The sequence below is a fragment of the Peromyscus californicus genome, unplaced genomic scaffold (genome assembly GCF_007827085.1).
Source record: "Peromyscus californicus insignis strain IS unplaced genomic scaffold, ASM782708v3 Scaffold_11__1_contigs__length_118956290, whole genome shotgun sequence".
NCBI classification, from domain to species: Eukaryota; Metazoa; Chordata; class Mammalia; order Rodentia; family Cricetidae; genus Peromyscus; species Peromyscus californicus.
The window spans coordinates 1,036,320-1,055,408 of record NW_026294402.1 but is presented as its reverse complement, the minus strand read 5'-3'; the positions used below and the strand labels follow the sequence as shown (position 1 = coordinate 1,055,408).

General features: G+C 36.7%; 1 protein-coding gene across 2 annotated transcripts in view; it reads right to left on the bottom strand.

The window, feature by feature from the left end:
- The window catches only part of Gucy1a2 (guanylate cyclase 1 soluble subunit alpha 2), a 479,074-nt gene that overhangs the window by 13,890 nt on the left and 446,095 nt on the right, over positions 1–19,089 (bottom strand). Inside the window, exon 10 of one of the 2 annotated variants that reach the window (XR_008221288.1) lies at positions 14,847–15,052. The exons of the other annotated variant lie outside the window; for it this stretch is intronic. The gene's annotated coding sequence lies outside the window, so the exon portion shown is untranslated. The remainder of the gene's footprint in view (positions 1–14,846; positions 15,053–19,089) is intronic. 2 annotated transcript variants of the gene reach the window in all.

Below are 19,089 nucleotides of genomic sequence, written 5' to 3'. Positions count from 1 at the left end.
GAATGTTGATAGTTCTGTTTAGTTTTTGAGGACATTCCACACTATTTTCAGCCATGATTGTACCAATTTACATTTAATGATATTTATTTTCTCTTGACTTTTTATAATAGCTACCCTAATGGGTATAAAATGGTGTCCCATAGTGGTTTTGATGTTCACTTTCCTGATAAGTAGTGAGGTGGAATGCTCTTACCTGGACAGGTGGCTGGCTACATACATTCTTTGGAAAATATCTATTTAAGTTGTTTGTTAAGTTTTAAGCTGCATTGTATGTTTTGTTTGCTATTGAGCCGTGTGAGCTGTTTACATACTCTTTAGATACATGACTTGTGAACATTTTTTCCTACCTTATCACTTTTTTGGCTGTGTACATTGTGATTTTAAAGCACTTCAATTTGGTGTAGAATCACTTGTCTAGCTTTCACTTTTGTTGTTTATACTTCTTGGTGTGATATGGTCCAATATTAAGGCACTTTATTTTCATATTCTTTTCTAAAAATATTTTATTACTGCTCTTACATTAAGTTTTAAATATAATTTTAGTTATTTTGTATATAAATTAAAAGTCCAATTTAACTTTTTATTTTGATTACTGCCAATAGATTAATTTGATCACAATCAACTTAATCAATTAATATTAGCAACTAAATTTACAGCAATTTATATTTCATTCCACTTGCAAAGATGGTTTAATGCAGTTGAGATTTTGGTGGTATATTTTTCACTTTATGTTGAATTTTAATGGTTTGGAGAAAAATCACCTGGGAAGATATACAATAAAATATTCATGACGTGAAATGTGCAAGACCAAGGAACAATAGAACTACAGTACAGTGATGATAATCATTAAGGTTAGGCTGCTGGTTTTGGATTTATTTTGTGACATTTTAATTTATATGAAGAGATTCAGTATCTGCTGATAAATATCTATAGAAATAGGGTTTTTTTGTCTGTTTAGAAAACATGACAGTTATTGTCAAACATCTCCTAGCACTTAATAATAATAATAATAATAATAATAATAATAATAATAATAATATGTATACTCACAGTGTTTTTTTGGACAACGTTGTCTAATTACCTCACAGCCATAACACACTATTATTGCCTTGTTTTTCAGATTTAAGCTTTAAAAGACTAAACATAACATCCACATTTATATATTAAATCAGTAGCCAGAAGAGAAAATGAGGCCCCTTTTGGGTTTCTTCTGAGCTCTGGCCTGAATGCTGTATATTATCAGCATGAATCTATCCAGAACACTAGGGACAATCATTAACTAGGTCATGTGGATGTGCCTGGAATGGAGTGATGTGTCTGAGCACCATGGAATCACAAAATGAAATGCTAGTGTAAACAGACCATGAAATTCCAAATCTCCAAACTGATAAATTTATGTTACAAAGGTGTCCCAATTTCTAAAGTTGGAAAATCCTACAGTCTGATTGATTATTTTCAGTCACTGATCACAATGAAAGGGAAAAATATTGAGATAATTGTATAAAGATATCAATAAATAGACATGTGCTATGACAACCGTGAGTTGTATGCATTTTTTAAATTATTCCTTTCATTTTTTGAGACTATAACATAATTACATCATTTATCTCCTCCCCTTTCTCTGTCTAAATCCTTCCATTTACCTCTCCTTACTCTTTTTCAATTCACACCCCTTTTTTTCATTAATTGTTGTTACACATACACACACACACACACACACACACACACACACACACACACTCCTAGTATATAAGTACAACCTGCTGTATAATGTTATGTGTATGCATGTTTTGTTTTCAGGGCTGACCACTTGGAATTGGATTAAAAAAATGGTGTGTGCTCTTCCCTGGTGAGGACTAATTCTCCTGCTCCCAGCATTCCTTAGTTGCCTGTATCTCATTGTGTAGGACTGAGACCTCATAGGCTTTTCCCATCCACTTTAGCATGTCTATTGTTGTTGCCCTTGTTCAGCTCATGTTTTAGGCAGCTGGTAAGATTTTATAGGTATAACTTCTAATATTCATAGGAGACACAATCTCATTTGAAACAAAGACTGCTACAGCAAACCACAACCAATCAAATGCCCCATCCTTCACACATGCAAGAGGGCACATTACCTCAGGTCATCTGTTCATGGTACACAGATGGCAGCTCCTTTTTACATGAAGGGACCCAAAAAGGAGGCTATGCCATAGTGTCAGATACTGAGGTGGTTCAGGCACAGGCCCTCCCTGCTCAGACCACTATTCAACAGGCTGAATTGATAGACTTCACTTGTGCCTTACAATTGGCACAAGGACAATCCCTAAACGTTTACAAAGACTCCAAATATGCTTTATGACTTATCTTTCTGTCCCATACTGTCATCTGGAAAGAGCATAGACTACTTACAGCAAAAAGAGGGTCTGTAACCAACTCAATTCAAATTATGGCCATGCTAAAAGCCTCCCATCTCTCTACAGCTATAGGGATTATCCACTGTTGGTCTCACCAGACCAATAACTCCATCATCTCTAAGGGAAATAAACAAGCTGATGAGGCAGCTACAGCTACAGCCTTCCAAGGCCCAGACTCACCTTACCCACTACAGGAAATCCTTGTACTATAATACACACCCCTACTGTCACCCCCCTGACACTTGACAGATTAGGTTCTATTTACACCAGCTCTTTCATCCTAATAGCTAAGCTCTTTCTCAGTTTGTCAGGCCCATCTGCAGCCCACGCTTGAGGACCTACATTTCTTAAGGACTATTATTACTTCTTGCAAAATCTGCAAGTGTCACACCCAATTCCAAATATCAGAGCCCTCCTTTTCCTACCCACCAGGCCAGAGGCTCCCACCTGAGGACTAACTGGCAACTTGACTTTACCCACATGCCCAAAATCAGATGAGTTAGGTACTTTATGGTCTTAGTGGACAGATTCTTAGACTTGGTAGAGGCATTCCCAATCACTAACAAAAGGGCCCAGACAGTCTGTGACTTCCTTCTCTGGTAGATCATTCCTGAATTTGGAATCCTTGCCTCCCTCCAGTCAGATAATGGTCTTGAATACACCTCCTAGATTTTCTAAACCCTATCTAAAGCTCTCAGAATTCTATGGCATTTCCATATCCTGTACCATCTCCAGTCCTCAGGAAAAATAGAATGAACTTACCGCTCATTAAAATACATCCTTGTTAAAATGTCACAGGAACTTCACCTTGATTGGGTAAAGCTCCTGCCTCTGGCTCTTTAAAGGCTCCAGGCTCTCCCCGTTTCTGTCTTGGCATTTGGGTTCACATATGGTAGGTCAGGTCTAACTCTCTACCTCTCAAACCAGTTCAAACCCTCACTGCTCCCTAATCACCTACTTACTCCCTTACTCTGTCATCTCTGTTCTCTCCTATGGAACTTTACTGACCACTCCCTACCCTGACCATGCGCCAACCCAATCAACATCAGGAACCAGATCCTTCTCTCTCCTCTAGACCAATGTCCCTCACCTCTTTCACCTAAATGGCAGGGCCCTTTCTAGGTAATTCTTGTAACCTCTGCAGTTGCTAAGCTTGAGGGCTTCCCTCATTGGATTCACTTATCCCACCCCAAGCCCTTTAATTCCTCACTTCAAGACAATGTTCCTTCATACACATCAATCCCAAAAGGACCCTGCTCCCTTAAGTTTCAGAGTATACTGAGATCAATTGCCTTGTCTCCAATTCCAGAAGAATGAGGCTTCACCCCACAGCTATGCTCAACTCTACTGGACCGAGAACACAATATAGAAGTGGATGCTTTCCTTCCTGACCCCTTTCCTCATTCTCCTGTCTCTACTAATCACATCTTGCTTCATCAGTTTCTTTACTACGTATCACCAATGACACATTCAAAAATCTCTAATCAACAACTAATTAACTATTGTTATAGGACTGCCAACCATTAGCCACAGAGCTGGAAGTGCAAAGACTGCCAAACATGCCCAGGTGGTGAGAACAACATCACCCCAGAGATATCCACACAACCCCAGACTCAAAAAAAGAGACTCACAGAACAGATTTCAATGTAACTTTTTACTATTCCTTTATTTAAAAGGGACTCTCTACGATCACTGCCCTCAGTAATCAACCACTTGTGTCTCCTGGTAAATAGGATAGAAAGAGGGTGTCAAGGTAATGGTGTGGTGATGAGAAACGATCAGGTGCTTTAAGTATGTTTAGGTGAAGATGCAGAAGCTTAAGTTGTGATAAGGAGAAAGCCATTTCAGATGTATAAAAGAATGAAACATGTTGCAGATTTCTCTTTCTCGCTATGCTGTTACATTAAGATTCCAAAAGCTCATAGCCTTAACATTAATTTATAGAATTCTGATAAGCTATTAACCTAGCTCTGGCAACATACTAACCACTATACTACTACTATCATAGCCACAAGCTCAGGATTTTAAATTCCCTTTGGTTGCTTTCTAATGACTCAAAGGTGCAAGTTTCTATACTGCCGTTTCTACAATGTAAATTTCAGTAAAGATTATAAACAGTGAGAATGCTAATGTGTCTAAAATTTATCTTTTTGCAACTCAAAAAATTCTTGTAAGCTCCAAGAAGTTCACTTGGATCCGCCTTGAACAGGTCAGATGCACTCCAGATAAGTACTGTCAAACTATAACATTTAAGTTTCCCCACCTTTTCCTGGTCTTGGGACTCCCCTTCCTCCCTCAATTACCAGGACCTAAGAAAAAAATTCTCCCCCTATACTTAACTTTATCTTCTGCTTTAAGTATCTTGCCAGGTGCAAGTAGTGCCAGATGGTCCCACAGAGCCTGAGCAGCAAAGTGAAACAGCCAACTATCCCAGGATGTGGCCAGCATCCCAGCTTTCTCAGGTCCCCCAAAGATGTGGATGTCTTCAGACCAGCAGGAAGCAGCCTTGAGAAAACACCTCATCTGCCACCCCTTCCTATTTCATGACTTTTTTGTAATAAACAAAAGGGAGTAAAGTTAGCATTCAGGCATTACTCTGGCCTGCCCTCAGGATCCTCAACTGCAGCCACTAAGAGCACTCCCTGTGTGCATGCAGTTGTTAGTACTCAGGTATCTACATTGGCCTGCTCAGGGTCCTGACAGAATACGTCATCATCTATGGCCACTCTGTATGTGTTAAATCCCGTTATAAAAGGCAAGCTCCTTCCATTTCGCATTCTGTTTCTCCACCTCTTCTCCCCTCAAAGGCCAGTCTCTGTGCCCCTTCCTTTCCCTCCCCCAATACACCTCCGAAGTGAGATCTATTGTATGGTGTGACTTTCCTTCCCACTGCTTCTAAACTACAACACATATTCTTTTCTTGTCCGACACTATTACTTTGTTAAAAGTTCTTTGTTCTTTAAAACAAATTTTGGAGACAGCATGACATTTACATAAATATTATTGGGACGATTAAAATAACCTATTATATTTCATGTTATATATAACCTTTTTATATTTTGGGGGGTTAAGATTAACAATAGCAGCTGGGTGGTGGTGGAACACTCCTGTAATTCCTATACTTGGGAGACAGAAGCAGGAAGATTTCTTTGAATTTGAGGCCAGCCTGTTCTACAGAGTGAATTCCAGGAAAACCAGGGCTACACAGAGAAACCCTGTCTCAAACAAAAACAGCAACAACAAAAAGATTTACAATAGCGAATAATCAAACATATAACTATGGTATATATCTCCATTGGTTTAGGTTATATTCAGTGATGTTTTCTGGGATTACTTTTTGAATGTGTATATGCATGTAGTTTGAGTGTGTGCATGTAAGTACACATGCTATGAAGGTGTGTGCACATTTGTGAGATCCTTCTATTTCATTACCTTTATACCCTTTCTTCTAAGAAAGTTACTTTATATCCAGTTTAATAGATGCCAACTGTTAGTATTTAAAGTGGCTATGGCTATCTAACCTTATTAAGACCATCTTGTTCACCCTAGAGCCAGGTAATAAATCTTTAGCAAGCAATTCAAGAGACATATTTTCCACTGTATCTTATACCCTTCCAATGAACACTTATTAAATATTTCTTCTCTGGGCCTGTATTCAGGATGCCAGAAGTTAATAATATCTTTTACATTCAAACATATCTCATTTGATATCTGTAGAAAGATTTGTTTTTCATCCTATTTCTTTTCTCTGTCTCACTGCTCCTAGCAAAGACACTGGAAGCCCTTTCTAATGAGAAAAATGGTAAAATGATAAGATTAAAATCAGAGTCAAAACTGAGCAATATCATATTCACAGATTTGGAGACAGCAATGTGAATTTGTTAAGCACTTGGCTCTCAACTGATTAGAAAAAAATCATTATATTCATGTGCTAATCTTAGCATCATGTAAAATACTATGCAGCTTAGTTTGTCTCCAGATCAGTCAACAGGGACCTGTCAGAAAAGTAAAGGAGCAATACTGGTCACCTGTTTTGACAAGCATCTTTCATGTGGCCTCACTCTTATTAATTTACTTAATGCTCTGAAATTACAAAAGACTTCATAGCACAAAACTTAGGCTCAGAATGATTAAGTAACATTTTCTCTATTACTAAGCAAATAATAGAAATCCAGCATTTCTCTGACAAATAGTTGTCCATATTTTAACAGTTGAAAAAGGACTTCTGTTTTATGAAAAATAAGTTAAACCCATTACATGTTTCTTTTACCTTAAAGGAGGCTACTTTTCTGTTAGCTGCCTTAGATACTGGACTAGACATGGTGGTAGCCCTGCAACTGATGCTTCACAGTGTTCTTTCTGGTCCTGTGGGAGCTGATATTGCGCTGGTGGTCATGAAGATGGAATGTGATCTGGGCTTGCCAAATTGTAGGTCCCACACCCTTACACATAATGCTTGATGCAAGGAGTGGGTGGATGTGTGACTTGTAGGCGGCCAACTTAAAGTTCTTTCTTAGATATAATGTGGTATGTGATATGTGAGTATGATCAAAGTATGACAGTAGAAGAATACGCTAGAAGAACTGTGTTTCTTGTATCCAGAGCTACTTAACATTATCAGGCCATGGAGAAAATTGAAGAAAAAGTAAATATAGCCAATTCATTAAGAGAACTAACAATAAGTGGTGGGCTTTCTGGTCTCTAAATGCAAAGCTCATCCTCCTCTTGAATGCCATGTCTCACTGTGTAAGCCAGCAAGTTTAGATGAAGCCAGTCTTACTTGGATCAGCATCCCTTGCAACCAAGGAGACTATCAGCTAATAGAACTTCTGTCTGAAAAGGAATTGCAGATCAGGTTTGGTTGGCTGTGGAGTCTTTTGGTTCTATTTCCCCACAAAAAATAACAATGATAGAAGACATCTCAAAAGCAAACATCTTCTAGACTTTCCATGATCTTTTATGAGCTTTCATGAAAACTCTACATCCCCCTTTTTCAAAGAAGAACTAACTGGGAGTATCTGTGCATTTTCTACATGACATTGCTAAGACCTTAGAAGGAGTAAGAACAATTTTCTCTCAGAACTGCTCAGCTCTCCCTCCAGAGTTCTGGCTCAAGAAGTTGGCATTTGGAACCTGTAAGGCCTTTCAGTAAACCAGCAATCCCATAATACGTCTTTTCTTTTACATTTTACAGAAGAATGCCTTTGGCTCCATTTAGAAGAAAGCAGAGGAAATAATCCTCAAAGTGGTGAAATCCTATCCTCCGCTGTTTCAACAATTCCTGGGTACTTGCAGGATAAGGAGCCAGTAGCTAACATTAGAGGTTACCCAAAGGCTACTTGAAAGTCAGTATAGGGTGAAATTCAGAAAAAGAATTCCCCAGCAATGACTAGGCAAAGGGCCTCATTTCTGAGAGGCCTGGGCTTCTCTCTGTTCATTACTTCTCATCTTTTAAAGCTAGTTTTTGAGATAGAAAAAAATTTCATTTTGTTGTAGCATGAATCTTAAAAGTTCTTATTAATAAAACAAACCTGAGCCAGGTATTGGGGTCAATGCTGGTAGATCAGAGAGACAGAACAAGCCACAGCTATATCACCTCGCCGGATCCTCAGCTGGTTTTGTTTCCTCCGACTGGAGGCCTCTGAGTCCTCATCCAGAATGGCTCTCAGCTGAACTGTGCTGCTAGAAGCCTGAAAGCTTAACCAGCCAAATGCTTCTAGTTTCTGGTCCTCACGCCTTATCAACCTTTCTGCTTTCTACTACCACTCCCTGGGATTAAAGCCTGCTTTCTGGGATTAAAGGCGTGATGAGTCACCATGCCTGGCTGTTTCCAATGCGGCCTTGAACTCACAGAGATCCAGAGGGATTTCTGTCTCTGGAATGCTAGGATTAAAGGAGTGAGTGCCACCATTTTCTAGCCTCTGTATCTAGTGGCTGTCTGTTCTCTGACCCCAGATAAGTTTATTAAGGTACACAATATTTTGGGGAACACAATACCACCACATTTTGTTACTCATCTAATCTTAAAATTATACATTTACTTTCAATACCCCTCTGCTATTACAGGGACTAGGACATAGACTTCCCTGGCTAGGCTTCAGGGTTGCCCGTTCTCAAGTCACTGTTTATATTGCCTCTTTTTGCACCATACAGCTCATCATGGGACTAAAAGACCATTCTGTATATAGTATAAGAGTAAGAGAAAGTAAAAGGGAAGATGGAAACGTATAAGAGAAAAATTATATATACAATAGTTATCTACAGAGAACAATTCAAAGTAGTGAGTAAACATTAAAGTCACAATGTGGATAATAATGAACTTCATCACAAAATTAGTACATGCTTCAAAAGTGTGAAACTACTTAATGATGAAACTCACATTCCAAGTAGAGTCTCGTTCTGATATATCATGTTGAGATGAAGGCTATGCCATCCATAATAGAGAACTTACATATGTATACTATATTTTTATTCTTTTGACTCTTAAGAAAATTTGGCCATGGTGAAATGAACTAAACAGTCTTTTTTCCAAAATATGCTCCATCAAGATAGCATGAGAAACCAGTAGAAAAACAAGCAAGATGCTGAATGAACAATGGGACATTGCTGACTCTGGTTTAGGAAGACATCATTTTTTCAGTGTCATAGCACTGGGTTCAGTTTCTCTTACAAAAAATTTCTATGCAATTCTCTCTCTTTTCCCATTCTCTCTCTCTCTCTCTCTCTCTCTCTCTCTCTCTCTCTCTCTCTCTCTCTCTCTCTCTCAGACAATTTCTTGTAGCTAAAAACAATAAAATTCTATAATGGAGGTGAAATGGAAAAATTATCCTTCACGTCTCATGCTGTATTGTGGATAAACATTTATTCCTAAAAATGCCACTCAGGATTGAATTCATTTATGCTCTATGAATTGCACCTTTTCAGCTTTTAAGTGATTTGACATTTTTATTTAGCAGCCATCTAGAAGTGACAGCAAAATAAATGAGCTCCCTGGTTTTGCAACATTTTATTATTTCAGCATAAAAGTTTGAGAATTATTGTTGTTTGGCTGGAAGCTCCAGCTTGCTTCTGCAAAAAGCCCCATTTCTCTGTCTCTCCAAACCCCACCCTCTCAGAGAATCTCCAACAGACAGTAGCTGCCAAAATACCCAGTTCTGCATTCTTGGTGGCTGGGGGAGGCTTCCCTGAATTTGCCAGTGGTCTATGACCACACCTAAAAGCATTCCATACTTGAGCACAAACCCAGCTTGTGGCAGACACATCATTACCCTGGGCCTACAGGGTATTTAAGTTCTCTTGCTTAGTTCGGTTATGTGACTTTCTTCTGTTTCCTTCTCCTGCCTTGATCTCTGGGGGTTAGAGGGTCCCCCAGGAGTTGATTTGCCCAAATAAACCTGGTCTTTTACCTTTTCAGCTTAGTTGATCTGGCTTGCTGTGTCGGTGGAGAAACCTATTATTAGTATACAGAAAACCTGTTAATTACTAACTGAAGAATCAGAAAGGAAATTCACAAAACTTTGCCTTTAGAGTTTTAAGTTTTTAAATCTATGTGCCTCTGTCTTTAAAACATTTTATTCAAGTCTTTGTGATCAAAATCTAACACATGAAGCTATTGAAAACTGGATGTCTCTGGCCAACGTGAGCATGAGAAATACTGGGGGACACTGAATCCTTCCCCTGATGTGTTCTTCTAGTCGTTAACATGATCTCTGAAAGTGCTCAGAGAACAAGTGTCAAAGAACATACATCACAATGCACCAGATCAAAGGGAACTATCAGCCACTCTACATACTTAGTTCACATATTTTTAAGGCTCTCTGAAGTGGTCATGATGCATGGAATTTCATTGCTGGATTTCAACTCAAGGACTTCTGAAGTACTTCATTTTTCAACATGCTCATCTTTCTAATTATTTTCTTCAAAGTTGTTTGTTGTTAACTTTCTTTTGTAAGTTAGGTTTCCTAGTATAGCGTATAAAACTCCAGATATGATCTAACACAAACTTAAATACACCTGGCCTTCATTTTAATTTATAAGTGATACTTGAAGTTGAGTTATTCTTTCAGCAAGTATGACCCAGGGATAAGAACAAATAGAGGAAATGCTCAGTCACCTCTGAAATGAAGCTTATAACTCATAACCTTTAAACTTTTCTTTTACTAATTTTAGTTGATTTGTGGGTCTTACTGATAACTTATTATTTTACTTATTGATAACTTACTTATTTTCTCCTCCATACTGATGATAATGTATTCTCTGTATTACTATTTAGCTTACACAATTGATGTTTTAATAAGATTTTCCACTTTTCAACAGGACAGGACAAAAGGGAATAATAAGTTCACTATTAAAAACTCAGACAAAAACCAAGAAACAAAAAACCCTCAAGAAACTGGGAACTAGGAAAGAGAGAATAATGAACCTTGAGAGATGGAAACAAAATGTTAGCCCTATAGTTATCTCTTTATGAAAGTTTCCAGGGCTCAGGAAGCAGAGACTTAGACCAGGGCATCTCCAGGGACAGTGTCTGTGTGTTTCAGCCCAGACAGCTGAGATTCACAACACAAGTCCCTTAGAGGAAAGGCTTCTGGATATCCACAGAGAATTCTCCTTGGTTATTCACACACATGTGAGAAAACAACTCAAGATTAGAGAAATTGAACAATAGATCTCCAGGAACATTTGAAAAGTTTTACATGGGTCAGGATCTGGAATTCACACAAGATGATATGCCCATTATGAGAGCTTGGATCAGAATCTCTCAAAATGCATAGAGGATCTGTTAAAAGTCAAGTGAGAATTCTACCTCATTGCTGAGGGAAAAGACTACATATAACAAACATCAAAATAGAGGCTGTTGTTGAAGAAACATTTCCCATGAAAAATCTCAAGAATATTTATAAAAATATAAAGCTATCTGGAATCCATTAGTATCAAATTCAAAATACCTGACCTTCAATCAAAAAATACAGACATGCAATAAAGCAGAAGAATACACCTGGGTAACAAAAATTAATCAGCTGAAATAGAGATGATTCAGAGGATTAAAATAGTAAGCTCGAAGAGGCAGGCGGATCTCCATGCGTTCGAGGCCAGCCTGGGCTACAGAGTGAGTTCCAGGAAAGGCGCAAAGCTACACAGAGAAACTCTGTCTCGAAAAACCAAAAAAAAAAAAAAAATAGTAAGCTCAAATATTACAAGTCTTAATGAGTACATTCCACATGTTCAAGTAGACTAATGAATAATGAACTTGATTAGTAGAAGCAAAGAAAATATATTATCAAATCTATGGTCTAGAAATGGAATTTAAAAGTGTTGAAATGAAAAGCACGTAGAATATTATTTGTAGCAGATCACAGTGTGTAAAAGAATGCAAACAAATAAATGCAAGTGAAGGTGAAACAGAGAGATGGAATATTGAAAGAAAGTATTAGAAGTACCTGATACTATTGATTTTCAAATTGATTTTGAAATTATCCTACAAAGCTGTAATGATTAAAATAGTACTTTACATGATAAAAAATAGACATATGAAGCAATGTAACAGAGAAAGGCACAAAAACCACTATGGAATATAAGAAAACATTTCCAAACCATCCACCTGATATGGGCCTAGCACCCAAAGTATAAGGATCCAAACAGTGATGTGATTATGGTTTTAAAAATTGTGCAAAGGAACAGAATAAACAGTTTTCAAAAGCAGACATTAAATTATCTAAAAGGTGAACAAAATGGGTCGTCAGCAAAATGAAAAGGAATCATACAGTAGGAAAGTATTAATCATCAATTGTTGTACTTTTCCTCTGTGTCTTTTTATACCTTTTTATTACATCACTTAAAAGAGAACCTATAGCCTTGCACAAGTTTGGCAAGTGTTATACAACTAAGCTGCACTTGTAGTTCATAAATTAAGTATAAGTGGTTCAGATTCTTTACTAAAATTCCAGAAGACAAGATTATATTTTTTAAAGAAAAATAAAACCCAATTTCAAGATTCTTATTGTCTGTTTGTTTGAGACAAAGTCTCACTGTGTAGCTAGGCTAGCCAGAAATATGTTATGTAGATGAGGCTGGTCTCAAACTCACAAGAGATCTGCCTGCCTCTGCCTCCCAAGTGCTGGAATGAAAAGTGTGTTCCACCACACCTGGCCATGATTTCTGTTTTAAAAGTCACCTTAAATGTTAAAATATAAATAAATAAGATGTAATAATTACATTACAGTAAATCAAAATTAAATTAAAAGAAAATTAAAGCATTTTTAGGTCAAAGGGAAGCCTGATTGGCTATACTACTGGTAGACAAAATTGATGTACTAGATAGAATAACAGCTCTCCAAGTGTCCATAGTGTTACCTCTGAATAAGTTATTTTATATGGTAGTGAAGAATTACATTTTCATGTTCAACTAATGTTGCTTATCAGCTACTCTGATATTGAATTTGCATTGGCCCCATGTATTAATAATAGTCATAAACAGTGAAACATAAGGTGGGTGTGGTGATACATGCCTTTAATTCCTAGCACTTGTGAAGTAGAGAAAGAAGGGTCATTATAAGTTCAATGTCAGAGTTGGCTATATAGCAATTTAGGATAACCTGGCCTACAGAGTAAGACTGTCTCCAAAAAGTAATAAGTGAATAAGTAAATAAGTAAGTAAGTAAGTAAGTAAGTAAATAAATAAATAAATAATGAAACCAAAGGAAGAAGAAAAGTGTGACTTAGGAAGAGTGGTTAGAAAGATGCAACATTGATGACTTTGCTTTATAAATCAATAAGGAACTTTAGGAAAAATTAACCCTGAAAGGAAAAATTAACTCTTGAATAAACAGAGATCTGACTTGAGACCAAGAAATGTACTTTTCCTTTTGAAAGTAGTGAAGGCAAGGACTTGGGTTCTCTCCAGAGCCTCCAGAAATTGATACAGCCCTTCTGACTCTTGATTTTAGATCAGTGGGACATATTTTGGACTTTTGACTTGGAAAATTGTAGAATAATTTATTGTCTAAGTAACTGGACAAATTATGGTAATATCTTGTAGTTAAATATTAACATAATAAATTTATGAGCAAAATCCAATGTTTATCAGAAATAAAGAGAATAATTTTATAGTGACATTAGGGCAGATTTATCAAGGTAACTTGAAAACTATTAGAATTACATGCTCCTAACACCATAGAGTCAAGCTGCCTCAAACAAAACAACACAAGGAAACAAATAAATAATAAAAGTAAAATGAAAAAAAGAAGAAAGTACATTGCTCTCAATAAAAGATGGAAAAGCAGAAAAGATAATGAATAAACATATATAATAGTTGAACAGGACTTGAAAACCACATTATTTTGTGGTTTGTTTTTCTTTGATGTGTGGGAACTGAACCTGGGGCCTCATATTTGTTAAGCAAGTACTTTTTTAGTGAGCAGCTAGCCCAGTCTGAGTGAAGTATTTGATGCATAAAACTAAAGTTGACATCTCAAAATAAAAATGTTGAGTGACAGACACTAGTCAAAAATAAATTTAACACACTATACAACCTCACATATTAAAAGTTTATATACACAAAAATAATATATAACATAAATTCATATATAATGACATGCACAATTACATAGAATCAACATAATTTCAGGATATCAAACAGAGTAGTGGGAATAGATCACTTATGTTAGTTTAAAGGAGGTATCAGTAGCATGAGGAATCCTTTAGGAAAGGTGGACTGAGACAGTTTCATAAATGAATAAATTCATCATGATTACCAAATTTTATACTTTGGATACTTGCTGATTGTTGCATTTCAGTTAACATCAATGAAGTTACTTTAAAACTTGATAATGATATTGACTATACAACTAGGGATGTCTCTTTATCAATTAATATATGCATGCATTTGACTAATTTATTCCTTAGAGTACACTGTTTTTGCCTCTGAATTCCTGCTTCCACAATAAAACAGTTTCATGGAGAATTTGATGTGTATATATTCCCAGAAAGCTGAACATTGGTTAAAGTTGTCTCAGTTTGAGTACAAACAGGAAAAAGAAATTGAGACAGTTCAAGTTTTTATATAAAGAAACTAATCTCCAGAGTATAGCTGGTATAGAAAGAATTGAATGAATAGTCCAATATTCCTAGTATAGACAGCAATAAGATTTCTATGCCTTAACCCTTTAAAGGCATGGAGCATCAAGGATTTTGTCAGTACATTTAGGAAAAGAGAGATAACTACAGGAATTATTTTGAGAAGAGCAAAGAGGCCCTTAGCATTTGTGAAATAAAGCCAGGCTATGTGGATTCCACTAGGTGTGAGGTAAGAGATTGGATTTGTACTCTCTTCCTCTAGTTATCTTTCAGGGATCCCAGTAACTCATTTGAGTTAGAAACTACCCTGTCAATGCATTTCATAGAGATCAACTCCTTGCACCTGAGAATAAGAGAAGGAAAGCTGGGACTCACCATGAATCTGCAAACATGTGCAGAGGTCACATGCTATGTGGAGAACAAATATGGTGAAGTTAACTTCTGTCTCCTGGAATGTCTGTGTCACTTCATGCTCCTACCAGTGACGTTGTGTGTTTTGCCTTCCCCATGTCTTCATGGGTAGCTTCATTGACCAAGTTGCTGAGTGGTAGACACTCTTTTTCTATATAACCTCTTGGTTACTGACATAAAAAGTAAGAAGAAAACATTTAATTTGAGTCAATTACATTCAGTGAATTAATTTTGGATTCAATTATCTTGGCTTAATACTTCTAAAAACAATTAGAAGTAACAATTAGATGCAACTAACATAGCTCACTTATAACAGCTTCATTTTTCTTCATTCTCACTCTTACTCCATTTCTGGAAATTGTTAAATGTTTCAAAATTGGTTCAATAATTAGCTATGAAAGGTTTCACTGCTCCATTGAGCAGCAACTTGAAAAAAATGAAGAGAACCTGAGAAGTGGCATTAGCTTTGTAACTTCTGTAACAGTTACCTAACTTACAGGACTTGGGACTGGGTAATACACAGATATTCTCTCACCAGATGTTATAGTTTTATTGCAAGTGAATTTGCATTTATTTTTATAATTACATTTATTTATGCTTGCTTCCAAGTAAATGCATATTTAAAACTCTTGAACACAAGATCATGTGAGCAGACTGAGAATCAGTCATAGGAATGTGTCCCCTGAGGCATTAACTTTTGCTAGGCTTCCTCTGTTGATCCAATAATCACTCTTACAGCAAATGTCTTGCTACAATTCTTAATCTTTTGTCTTATTTGTTGTATCTTCTATGCCTAATCAATATCTTAACTCTATCACAGTAACCCTTTCTAGCACACTCATCACTATGCTTGTACATTAATCCTGATATTTATTTGCATGTAGAACATTTGTTCAAGTACATAAGTACAAACACATCTATCATGTCTCTTTCTGATTGCCCCGTGAATAAAATCCAGCCTCCTCTTGGACTTGTCACATTCCATATGAATGTTCATGGAAATTGCATTTGTTACTCCTTACTTGGGAATAAAGACTGAAACTAGGTTTAACCCACATCTTAACCATTGCTTTTAATTTGCCATTGTAGGCTGCTTCTGCAAGAGTAGTGAGTAAGTGGTGGGACTGAATTAAGTGTACTCTCCTGGATTTTAATGAGCTAGGTAATGAACTGAATGTAGAGAATCAGGCACGAGGAAAGACTGCATGCATGATTTGGAGAATGTATACTTTATGGGAATAGTAATGCCTGAACAAAGTCAATGAGTGCAGGGTATATTTCTAAACAGTCAATGTCCTTAAGGGGGTTATTGTTGCACTTTACAAAGACCACACTCAGAGAAATAGACTAGAATTTTATAACATCAGTATTTAGTTCTTTTACTGTCAATAACTAATTTCTCTGGAATATTTCAATGTGGTATTTTCTAAATGTTAGAATCTCAGCACCTACTAGAGGAAGCAAGAACTTGATATTTTTGAGGGTATCCGTTCTTTTTTTTCCTATTGCTACATTTAGGTCCACCCGCTATTCATCTGGACTGTTAACACAAATAGCAAACATGTCAAACTGGCAGGGTGTGATGTAGTAGCAGAGTGTGGGGAGCCTGGAACATAAAGGTAGCAGCCTATTTCTGGGGTTTGGTTATTAATAGCCTTTATTTGAATGCTACACTTTTCAAACAGCTTTTTATGGTGGTTTCTGTTTTTCCTTGCTGGAAGATTCTAATTTTAGGAATCATGATATGATTACAGTATACTTAAAATATCTGAGGACATTTAAAAATCAAACAATTCATCTAGAGAAGAAAGGAGAGAATTCTCATGAAATTTCATCTTAACAGCATGCAAATAATGGCAGAGTAACAAATCTCTGTTTATTAAGAAGTACAAGAGCTGTTAGGTGAAGACATCATCAGAGGAATGAAAGATTAATAGGAAGAAAAGTGAGGGGTCAAAAAATATCTGAAGCATTTTGAATCTATAGATAAAATGTAAGAATGGACAGTTTCAGAAAGTCATGTTGAGAAAACTGAGGCTAGCAAGTCTGCCTGAATCCAAGGTCCACCACTGCAGAAAATTTTAAAGATTACAACAGGTAAAGAGCTCCTTGCTCCTGTTTCACCTCTATCTTGGCAACGAACAAAGAATTTTCTCAGATAAAGAAGATAAAACTGGCTGTCAGTCAAGTTTTGTTTCCCAAACAGTCTTAAAATCCTAGACCACAGGAATTAGTATGCATCTACTCATTACATTCCTAGCAGTTCATTGTTTTCCTTGGACCAGCTGGGCATCTTCTCATGAGAATGATAGCCATATCAAAGCCAGTTGCTCCAGGCAATGTCCATTAGTGCTTCAGCCTTATATCATGTTTGCATACGTTTCACTGCCCACAGCAAGCCACTCTACATGATGATCACAACAACAAAGGCCCTGTTTAAAAAGGAACAAATTTCTGTTGTTGCTGAGTTAAATAACAAAGGGAATCAATATGAAAGAAGAATACAGAATTTGACCCAAAAGTTTAATTCACAGAAACAATCCAATCATAACAAAATATTATATAGTATATACATTTGATGTCAATGATGTTAAAGGTTTTCTTTTCTTTTCTTTTCTTTTTCTTTTTGGTTTTTCGAGACAAAACTAGGCTACATGCTTTGTAAAGCTAGGGCCAGATTTTTATTTTGCTGTTAATCTCTAGGTTCATCCCTGTAAATTACAAAAAAAAATGTTTCAGAGTATTTTAATCCTTTAATATATTTATTTCTCTGTGTAGCTTTGGCACCTTTCCTGGATCTCACTCTGTAGCCCAGGCTGGCCTCAAACTCACAGAGATCTGCCTGTCTCTGCCTCCCGAGTGCTGGGATTAAAGGCATGAGCCTGGCTTTTATTTTCTTTTATTATAACAGGTTGGCCTTGAACTTAGTATGGAGCCGAGAGTGGCACTGAACTCAAGATTTTCTCTCTCTACTTTCTCAGGATTAGGAATTCGGGCACTGACCTTCAGTTTATGTAGTGCTGGGAATGAATCCCAGGGCTTCCTGCATGTGAAGTAAGCACTCTGTCAGCTGAACTACATCTATACAAAGATTTTAGTTTCCAGTTGAGATAGTTGATCAAAAAATTTAAGCATGTATTCTAAGTTCATGGCTCCTCCATGAAAACAAATACTGCCTCAAATACCACCCCAACTTTTTTTCTAAATAAATATATTAAAGGATTAAAATACTCTGAAACATTTTTTTTTGTAATTTACAGGGATGAACCTAGAGATTAACAGCAAAATAAAAATCTGGCCCTAGCTTTACAAAGCATGTAGCCTAGTGCCATGGACTTAAAACGGAAAGCCAAATGCTTCATATCCAAAATAAGGACTAAAACGTTTAAAAATGAATAGTTAAAAAGGTACAGAGTTGTGTTATTGTTTTGTGTTGTTTGGTTTTAAACCCATTGAGTACAGTTTGTGTTGGCTGACTGCTCCTGGGCATGAGGCCTTCCCTGGAAGATAGTCAGTATACTGGCTCTTACACCATTAAAGAAAACTTAGTTTCCCCTCTCTCAGCAGCAAGTGAACGTTACTAGTTCCTTAGCTAGGAGTGTGACTTGGTTCCTACCTCCCCTCTTCTCTGCTGGAACTTTGTCTAGCTTGAGCTTACACTGGTCGTGTGAATGCTGTCACAATCCCTGTGAGCTGATGTGGGAGAAAGATAGAGCAAGAAAGCAAGGAAGCAAGCAAAAGAGAGAAAGAGGCTATACATCTATATCTATATCTATGTATCTATCATCTATTTACCTATCTCAAAAATATTATTAAAAACGTAAAACCCATGTTATATTCTGAAATAGAAACTTTGTGGAAATAAAAAAAATCAGTATTCCTCTGTTAAAATGAAGGTATATATTTCTGTCAGCAGTAATAAATAGATCTATGTACAGTATAATTGGGTGGGGTGCATACTAAATTATTAACAGAGAATATGAATTTGAAGTCTGAATCTGCTTCCTGTTAGCCACATCAATATTGAGGAATTTTAGTCTAGTTGGCAACTGACTTCACATTAGAAAAATTGCAGGAATAATATGTATTCTTCCTATCTCAGGTCGAGCTAATGAAAACTATAAAATGCTTTAAAATTGAGGCACCATTAAAAAGTGATTCAGCAAATATTAGACAACAGATGAAATAGTAGTTTCACTTATTGACC